Source organism: Alosa sapidissima, chromosome 7 (genome assembly GCF_018492685.1).
Source record: "Alosa sapidissima isolate fAloSap1 chromosome 7, fAloSap1.pri, whole genome shotgun sequence".
Classification (NCBI taxonomy): Eukaryota; Metazoa; Chordata; class Actinopteri; order Clupeiformes; family Clupeidae; genus Alosa; species Alosa sapidissima.
The window spans coordinates 7,412,186-7,423,305 of NC_055963.1; positions in this window are offsets into that span (position 1 = coordinate 7,412,186).

Here is an 11,120-nt window from a genome sequence, read left to right on the forward strand (position 1 = left end):
TTTTTACCTGTTTGTCTTTTAACTACATACCATGGAAATTAATTTGCAGATGATTCCGATACTAGATTCTTATGAATGAAAAAACATGGTCCAAAAAATTACATATTGTTTCATACTTTAAGGTACTGGCAGTCCAGGCCAGCAAAGATGTAACTGCCAGTACAAAACTAATAGCCACTAGGTACTATCTTGTCAACAGGAAGTGGTTTTCAGACCAACAATGTAGATATGGCAAGTTTATCTTTTCAAAGCCCAGTGTGCATGTGCAAAGTAAAAGCAGAGCTGTTAATGTCTCAAATGCAGTGATACAAAAAGCACAAAAGAAACGTGAACTGTTTATGGTAAAAAACTGTACACACAACTAAAAATATGTTTGTCCAAATATGGAAAAGGTTATTGGTCTTTCAGATCTGATAGGACATAATGCCTTATCAAGCCACTTGTGTGTTGAGAAACATGGTTTGAAGTTATCCATGAAGACAAAGAGACTGTGTGTGGATGGGGATATGTGTGTGATAAGTGTGTCATGCCTGAGATTTGTTAGGGACACCAGCGGACAGAGGACTCCGGCCCAGCTCTGTTGCAGACTCAGTAGCACTCTAATGTAAGAGTGTGTGTGTGTGTGTTGTGTGTGTGTGTGTGCCAGTAGCAGCAGGAAGGTCAAAGGTTACTTGTGTTTGTGTTTCGGTGTCACTGGAGTGTGCTGAGGGCTGAGATTTATGAACTTTGTGTCGGCACAACTGCAGTGTGCTGGATAATGAAGATAGAGCAGAGTGCTATCTCCCTCTCTCTCTCTCCCTGTCTCTCTCTCTCCCTCTTTCTCTCTCTCTCTCTCCCTCACTCTCTCTCTCTCTCTCTCTCTCTCTCTCTCTCTCTCTCTCTCTCTCTTCATTTTCCCCCTCTCTAACGTCATTACCAATGAATCATTAGATATAATTTTTCATGGCAGTGACATCAATGTTGCCTTAAAGGTCATATATGACATCCACCACCTCTCCTGTTTCCCTCCACTGGTGTCCTATGCAGAAGCGTTAGCTCGATACACACCTGGATCTTTCTGACTCAGTGGCTAAATTCTCATTGCATAAATTACTCATTTTAGTTTGAAAATTAGTACAAAGAACGGAAAGAAAAAACATCTTTCCTTTAAAGTAGTTATGTTTATTTGCTTCAGAAGAATTAAAAGCTGGACAGGATCTGAGTGGAAAAGGAAGAAAATGTGGAGAGTAGGAAGGGGGAGAAGGAGGGAGAGATGGGGGGATAGAATGGAGAGAGGGGGAGAAGGAGGGAGAGAGGGGGGGATAGAATGGAGAGAGGGGGAGAAGGAGGGAGAGAGGGGGGGATAGAATGGAGAGAGGGGGAGAAGGAGGGAGAGAGGGGGGGATAGAATGGAGAGAGGGGGAGAAGGAGGGAGAGAGGGGGGGATAGAAGGGAGAGAGGGGCAGAAGGAGGGAGAGAGGGGGTATAGAAGGGAGAGAGGGGCAGGAGGGAGAGATGGGGGGATAGAAGGGAGAGAGGGGCAGAAGGAGGGAGATAGGGGGGGGGGGGTAGAGGGGAGGGAAGAGCCGGTGGCCACGGCAGGTTTTAATCAGGAACAAGATGCCTGTAATGAGATCACTATTTCCCTGCCTTCAGATTGATGTCATGTGAAGTTTTGTGCCGCACTGAGACATGCGGAGGACGCAAGGCAGGCACACACGTGCACACACACACACACACACACACACAGTACACAGAAAGAAACAAGCACACTGCGATGCAGAAGCCCTGCTTTTCCATGACAAATACACACACACACACACACACACACACACACACACACTAACACACACACACACACACAGACTTTTTTACAAAGTGTCAGTTTTCAGTTACAGAGTGCAATGCACATCCTGAGCTATGAAGGGGCTCATTCATTCTGCTTGGCAAAATGTACACATTTTAATTCCAGCTGCCATGAAGTAAAAACATACACAGAGGAATACAACACAGAGGTAGAGTTGAGAGCGAAAGGCCCCAGTGTTGGTGCGTGCCGCTCTCGCCGAGCCGCACAGCCGTCTGCAATCCAACAAAAAGCCCATTTGTAGTTTAGCATCTGTCTCTGCGCCTACTCCACCACATGTGTGCGCCTGCTTGCACATACGCCCCTGTGTTTTCATGTGAATCAGAAAGAGAAAGAGAAAAGGAGAGAGAGAGGGAGAAAGAGAGAGAGAGAGAATCCATAGCCTGGAATGAGCCTGTCCACAGATTCATCAGAGTGCCAATATACTCTTGAAAATGAACACATTGCCTGTTCCAAAACATGTGTGTCCAATGAAAGGTGAATGTCTCTCCTGTCTATACTTTCCTCAAAAATCAGTCATGATGTCACCATGAACCCTCTCTGAACCCACCACTGTCAAAAAACATGTCGCTGGCGCTCCTTCACTCTCTCGCTCCCTCTCTCCTTCTCTCGCTCCTTCACTCTCTCGCTCCTTCTCTCTTTCCCCCGCCTCATTTTCTTTTCCACCTCTCCCTCGTACACTCACCACGCAGCCTCCCTCTTCCCTGAATTCTTTCGGTGAAACCACATTCTTTTTCTTCTTTTCATTTGCTTCTTTTCTCCCTCTTGCCCCCACCTCTCTCTCTCTCTCTCCCACTCTCTCTCTCTCTCTCTCTCTCTCTCTCTTTCGGACTCTCTCTCGCTCTCTCTCTGGCTTTCAGTCTAATTGAATCACCACAAGCACAGGCCACTGCCAAATGTGCCAGGATGTTCTGATTAAGATAGACTTTGTTTAAGCAGTGGTTCAAGCAAAATTGCTTGCAGTGCTGAGGATGGTAAGGGCAGGGGAGGGAGAAAAGAACAAACAAGTCAGGAAGAGCAAACAGCTAAAAGAAGGAGAAAAACTGGGGAAGGAAAGAACGCTAGCCGAGAAGAGATGGCGGGTGCACAGAGAGAAGGCATCTAAATTCACATGTGGAAGTGATTCCATAATTACGGCAAATCTGTGAGCTCAAGAGAGGAAAAGTTCCCCTCTCCATGCCTCTTCTTTAGCAAGGAGAATGGCTCTTGTCTGAAAGACTGGGTAGGGTATTGTCACGAAACCCAATCAAACTCCATTGCGTACTCATCATAAACTGTATTTATGGAGCTTTGCCTCGTTTATGTTCTGGCAGTCAGTTTTACAAGAGTACAGTACAACAACTGTGCAGACTCTATTGGAGAATATTGTGGGACATTTCCCTCAATTGTAGCCTCGCCAGTATGCAAGTCGTGACACATTTGTAGCCTCTCTGTGTTTTTGAACAACCATGACTGTATGACTCTTGTACTTAATTTCCTCTGTGATCTGGCAAACCTATCTAAACAAATCGAGAGGCCCAGCCTGGTATAAACTTGTTGAGATTGCTCATCACCTACAGCAAAACTGGCATCACTTCATATGAAGTGCTCTTTCAACAAAAGAGTATGTGAGAGTGTGCGTGTGTAAGTATGGAGGGTGCGAGACATGGGAGGGATGACAGACAGTGATGGCTGTCTTACTAGCCCCAGGCTTAAGGTGTTTTTTGCAGGTGTGTCTATTGGCAGCAACTTCTGTTCAGTTCCCAAACACTGTGCGCACTCTGTAATTATCAGCATGCTTTGCCATAACATGTTTGCCAAAGCTCGAGTCGCCCAAAGTTATAGACTCATAGCTGAACGAATCTTAAATTTAACACACCCAATTAACTCTGGCAACTGCCAAAACACTACGCCAGCATTTATGTAAGCAGTTTCATATGGAATGGCCACTAAAGACAACGTGTTCAAGCACAGGCTACATCTCAGCTCAACAACAACCAGAATGTCACAGTCAAGACGCCTGTAATATTTGCTTGACAAAGTCGTCTATAATTTAATCTAAAACGTATGGCAAAGTACGGTTTTGAACACTGTATTTTGCTGTGTATAATTTGATAGTTGACGTTTAGACAAGACATCAATCATTTTTTGTTGTTTTAATTTACGTTTGGTTTAGCATTTGTCTTTTGGTATTGTCTACTTGCGTCATTACACATAAACATCATAATTGAGTAACCAATGTTAACGAGGAAACGAGAGCTGGTTACAGAACAGCGCCAAATAAACGCTGTGAATGGAACTACCATAGTCTACGTTATTATGTGTTATGTCCACCAAAATAGTGAAGCCCAAATCATCTATAAGTTAGAATGACCGAATTTTAGAACTCAACATCTGGGGTCACTTTCGCAAGATGGTTTGGATCTGCAAAGTGGCTACAGAAATTTATTTTTGACGCAATACTAACCTCTAGTGACGAACTAATGAACTGCTACTAATGAACTGCTTTCAGATCCTTCTGTCACGAACTCGGCACAGGGGCGTAGATTTGCGCGGGGACCGAAGGACGTGTCCACACCAATGTCAAATTACGACTGAAATGTCCTCAGCAATATTCAGGTTGAAATGGGGGGAAAAGCGCTCACATGCTCTACACAAAGAGTTAAATCATTTCTCACTTCAGTGCTGCGGATTATCTCGTACAAGTCGTGTAATGTGCAGTAGCCTATAAGGGTAAATCGCGCTGATTTGAAGTTACCTATAATAACTTCCAGTGAGCCGCAGTCTCCTGCGCAGCATGGCGCAGCGCTTCAGATTTACTTCACTACAAGGCATATGAAGTGCGTCCAAATTCACCCATTCTTCTCTGTTGAACTCCTGGAGAAGTAGGCTACTCATCACACATGTGTCACATGAAAGAGCCTTTTCTCAGCTTTTAAACGGTGCTAGCTAGCCACGATTTTCTGTGATAAACAGTTCGCGAGAAAAATAACTTATATATAATTATTCTCTGCGCCCATCTCCACATCCATTCGTCTCGGTGGAATATCGTAGGCCTGCACACTCTTCACGCAACACATGACAAGCCATATATCAGAATAAACAGCAGACCTTATCAAACACAAAGGCATTCCCGTGTATAGTTAGTTGTTCCAGAGTAATCCGGTTTTGAAATAAATTGTAGCAAATTTCAACATGGTCTTTCGGCTTTAAGCATTTCTTAAAACTGAGCTGTGCTTACATCGCCTATATATCTGTAAATATTAGAATCAGAGAATATACAGGCAGCTCACGGTTAAGAGTTTGTCAATGTAGCCTTAATGATTTCTTTTCACAAAATGCTAAGCATGCATGTATTTAAGTTTCTTAAAACTGAGCTGTGCTTAAATGGGTCAATGCATGATTTCATAACAGACCAAATAGAAAATAAATGTTAAATATAGCCTACATTTCTGTACATATTAAAATCAGATTATGTAGGCTACACAGTATATCAAGTTGGACAGTAGGACATTTTAATCATGGATAGTAGTTGTACAGTAGCACATTTTAATCATTATATATATCTATAGTGGCTGGTGAAAGAGTTGAGTGGCTTTTGTTTTTGGGGGGAGGGGTGTTAGTGGGTAGTGTCCCACCAAAGCTCAGACCAAACCTATGCCCTTGACTCGGCACATTCTCCAAAAACCATATTGTCTTCACATATTAAAACTTTGGTCTATAAAGACCCTGTCAATCATGACACATTCATAATCACACACATTCATGAACGTTACATAGCACACCTTCACTGTCACATCTACACAGTAACACATCTACACAAACATGTGCACTTGCCCAATCACAGATTAGGACCACAGGAGGGGCAGCCATGGCCTACTGGTTGGCGCTTCAGACTTGTAACCGGAGGGTTGCTGGTTCGAACCCCCGACCAGTAGGCAAAGCTGAATTGCCCTTGAGCAAGGCACCTAACCCTCACTGCTCCCCGAGCGCCGCTGTTGATGCAGGCAGCTCACTGCTGAGTGTGTTTCACTAATTCATGGATTGAGACCAAATTTCCCTCTTGGGATCAAAAGAGTATATATACTTATACTATATATACTTATACTTATTAGGGGTAGCCGTGGCCTACTGGTTAGCGCTTCGGAGGGTTGCCGGTTCGAACCCCGACCAGTAGGCACGGCTGAAGTGCCCTTAAGCAAGGCACCTAACCGCACTGCTGTTATTGCAGGCAGCTCACTGCGCCGGGTTTAGTGTGTGCTTCACCTCACTGTTTCTTCACTGTGCTTCACCTCAGTGTGTTCACTGTGTGCTGAGTGTGTTTCACTAATTCACGGATTGGGATAAATGCAGAGACCAAATTTCCCTCACGGGATCAAAGATATAGCCTACTTATATGAACTTTACCTTGTTCATAACCAGAGGATTCTTGACTTAACCAAAGAAGACTGAAATCTAATTACATTCATTCATTGTTTTCTCTGTTTATCGGACAGACTCTGGTTTAGCACTATTATCAAGTTATCAAGAATTATAAAGAATTATTAAGTAAATTCTGTAATATCTGTCACTGGATTCACTCATGGGTATCTTATTTTAAGGTTTGTGCAGTAGTGCTTAATTACATTAAGTAAACCCACAATAACAACAGCAGACCAATCAGATCAAGATAGGATTGTATTAAGTGTCATCATCACAATCGGAATGTATCAGAAAAAATATAATAAAATAAATGAATATGCATATTCTGTGTGTTCAGGTAGACACTGGATCTAATTACAAAATGTAAAAACAAATTTTCAAAAAAATGAGTGTTAAAGGGAGGAAAAAAACTTCTGCGTGTTTCAATACAAATGTTCCAATCAGCATATGTCCTGTCCTACCACGCTCCTGTGGGGAATCAGTCCAGAAGATGTCCTATTCTCTTGAAGGAAACCTGTCAGTCCATAAAACGTGGACGAATACAGCGGGTGGACGACACTTTGAATCCAAGTATTGAATTCAAGATGGAAAATACTTTCTCTTATTCCCGTGAAGAGGGACAACGGATTATAACAGCAACCTCACTGTTGGATTATTTGCCCAGTGGTGCTATCCAGAGCTGATCTTCACAAGACATAAAGACCTGAGACATCTGTTTGAAAAAGATACAAGACTTCACCTGAACTCAGTGACTGTATCAGACTACTGGAGAAAAGGACACATCCCCAGAGGTTTTAGGATTAAATCCATGATCATAATCCATATCATCATCCATATATGGATCCATATCCATATTTTATGTTTTTCTGTTAATACACTGCATATATCTATATTATTCTTAATACTTATAATGTTACTACTGCTACTACAATGCACATATCTGTACATGTTGTTCATACATTGTTCATACTACATAGCCATATTTATTCTGCTCTTATAAGTTTACTGCTAATACACTGCACATATTAATTTATATCACTGTAAACCAACTGTATACTACTGTCTACACTGCACTATATACCGGCATCTTGTCCTGTCTATGCACCACCTGCCTATACAGCATAGACTATACCTTGTATATCACATTGCACTTTTCTGCTTTTTTGCACTTCTGTTAAGACACAAACTGCATTTCATTGTCTTTGTACTTGTACTCTGCACAATGGCAATAACGTTGAATCTAATCTAATCTAATTTAATCTAGTTAAGAAATTCCCTATATGGAGGAAATGACAAAAAGGACTTCAGAGACAGGTGGGAAGCCATCTTCAATAAATTCTCTTCAGATCTGATGCTCTTGTTGATAGAAGAGTCAAATAAAGACAGGGAAGGAAGATATCATGAGGCCAGAAAGCCCATAGCAGAACATTCAGCTGATGCTATAAAACAAGAACTTGAAGACAAAATGAATGCAGATCTCATGGCATACACCCAGAGTCTCAAACAATTGAAGATCAGAAATTTCCAGAGAGATGCCACAGACTACAAGGAAGGCAAAGTGTACAGCTGGAAAAGGAGGGAACCAAGGAGTACGGACGCAGACCCACCAGCCAGAACAAGGCCCAGGACAGTTTCGTTCAACTTCACCAGCAGTGAAGAAGAGGACAGCTCAATGCCCACTGCAGCCCAGGCATCCCAGGAGGATTTTTTAGGAAAACCCTCCCCATCACACCAGAAGAGGGAGAGACAAGGACAAGGACGAGGCAGAGGCAGAGGAAGAGGAAGAGGAAGAGGGGGACGCGAAGGGGCAGAAAGGTACTGGAGCAGTGATCGATATCTCTGGCAAAAATATATCAAAGAGGCCTATCGTCAGCTAAATAGCACAGTTTCATCAGCCCATGACCCACAATACAACAGAGTCTCTTATGATTATCATTCACATCACTGTTTACCATGTTGTTAGTCACTTTGGCTAAAGATGCGTCAGCAAAATGTAATGTAATGCATCATACAAATACCATGGCATTTAGTTGCCTTTATGGACACGACAGTTGGAATTGCCCCTATTGTTAAAGACAATCAAGGATCCCTTCATACGTCAGTATAGAAAACCAACTGATAGGAATACCTTTATGCCAAATGTCACCATCCTAATTGGCTTAAAGAGAGTGTTCCATTTGGACAGTTCCAACGGGTCAGGAGAATTTGTGACCAAGAGGAGGTTTTTGAGACCAAATCTAAGGAAATGGTGACACGCATTTAAGAACGGGGCTATAGAAACATACACTCCAGGCTTATACTAGAGCCAAACACGTGGACAGATCTTCCCTGTTACAAAGAAAGACACCCAAACAAACAAAAGATAGAGTGTTTGTTGTCACTACATACAGTACAGAGGCACAACAAATTAAACAGATCATAAAGAGAAATTGGGGCATTATTGAAAGCGATGATGTGCTGAGCCAGGTCTTCCCTGAACCACCTCTAGTTAGCTTCAGAAGATGTCCCACTCAACAGGATAACCTGGTCCGCAGCAATCTCAAACCAGATAGCCAACAAACATGGTTAGGCTCTAAGCCCAGAGGTTCCTACAAATGTTACCATTGTAATCACTGTACAAATAGTGCAAACCAAAACATTTACAGATTTTGGGTCTCAAAAACAGCTTACCATTAACCGCTTTATTCATTTTAAAACATCCTTTTGTCACTGATAGACTTGAATGTCCTACATGCAAAGTCTTTTACATAGGAAGAACAAAAAGACGCTTGCAGGACAGACTGGCAGAACACAAATATGCCATTCGAACAGGCAACATCAACTACCCCATGGCAAGACAGTATCTGAAACACCACAACAGGGACCCATCCACATTACAGGCCTGTGTAGACCACATTCCACTTAAAGGAGAATTCCGGTGTGATATTGACCTAAAGTGTGTTGAAACATGATACCGAGTGTGAACGTATGTCTCATAGCCCATCTCGGCTTGTCCCCTGCACTCCAAAATCTGGCGCTAGTTAGCCGATGCTACCAACAGCTTTTTCAATGGTGGTGCTTCGGCATCGGGCTATAGCCATGCAAATAAATCACTGTTTTACACCATTTACGAGGCTCAATGTATCTCCACACTTCATTGGTAGAGTTCCGAGGGCCCTGACATTTAAAACGAGACATTGAGAACTTTAAAAAAGCACTGGTAGTTTACTTACAAGACGATTTATACAGACAGTATCTTCACGAAGTTTAGCGTTTGCAGCCATCTTGAATTTAGTCACGATAAGTCGAGCGACAAGTAAGAATGAACAGGTATGATAAGGGATAAGATTCCAAAAATAATTTAGTGGAAATGCATGGATTCCAGTTTCTTCCAGTAGCAGCAACTGGAATCCATGCATTTCCACGGAATTATTTTTGGAATCTGATGAGATCTCATGAGATCTCATGAGAAAGGGCAATAGACAACGATAAACAATTAAATCAAAGGGAAACTTTCTGGATCTATAAACTACAAGCAACTAAATATCCAGGCCTAAATGAAGATTTTGATTTAAGTGTCTTTTTAATTAAATTAAGTATCATTTAAATGACACAGGTTCTCCCAGGTGGAAGGTTCTGATTGGTTGAATGTCATTTCAAAAGAACCTCTCCTCCTCTACAGAACTGCTTGGCTGATTAAAGCTTGATGCTGAAACGCGTTGGAGTGTTTTAGGGCCGTATTATCATAGTCTAAAACACATGGTCACTGGCAAAAAGTTTGTTTTTTGATAGTCAGCGGCGCATTTGAAGGAATCTGCTTGCACACGAGACTGTATGGAACAGTTATTCCACTAAACCAAGCTTTGCTAAAACCTAGCAGAGACTTACCCCAAAAATGTTCGAATGACTGAATAAAAAACATTTATCCTGCAAAGGAGTTGCTGCTTACATCTCGTGACAGTGCGTGTTCAGCTGTGTTTCATATTTGCCTCTCGCCTCTCGTCTATAATCACTTTTATCTGTCATTACCAATTTGCAAATGATGGTGACTACTCTCTGTGAGATGTATTTCTTAATATCTTTATTATGACTGCCGCTAGCGAAGCTAGCGAAGCGGTTATATAGGGATTGTCAAAGTTTTTTTTTTGTTTTTTTTTTCCCCCGTCATCTACTTCCTGAATTTTTGGTCAACGATACCCGCGACACCGAACCACCGGGGCACATGAAATTTGGTGGTGGTGGGTATATAGCCCCACTAGACTATTACGGAAAAATTTTGTTTCATCCCCGGGGGCCACTCCCCACCCCCCGTGCTGGGCCCCCCGAACCGCAAAAAAAGCAGTTTTTCCTAAATAACTACCTGAACCGTGGCACTGAGGATGAAGAATCTTTTATAGTATGTTGGTCTCAAGGGCCCACATCAATCTGGCACATAATCACTCATTTGTGATTTGCACCCCCTCCGGTAAAAAATGAAAATGCAATATTATTCTGCTTTAATCACCCCTATCTTCAGTTAAGATGTTCAGAACTGCACCAAATTGTATGTGTATGATTGGCCTGGCATTCTCTGGGGGTATGCAAATTCAGTAGGATTAAAAGAAAGCCAAAATAAATATTCATCATCATCATCATCATGGCTGCATTTCCAGTATTGGCCATAAGTAGTCGTTTGTCCACTAGATGGCGCGTCGTTGCAGTGAGACGTAATTTTGTTGGAAGTTAAAAGTGGGTTGGAAAAACAATGGACGCTTCATGCAAGGAGTGTAGGCTAGTTTACAGCAGAGAACGTCTAATAAGGATAGGATGATGTTCACATGAAAAATAATCTTATAATATCAATAAGGACCTAGGTAATGTTACCTTTAGCGTTGGTTGAGTGATGGAGGCCAATTTG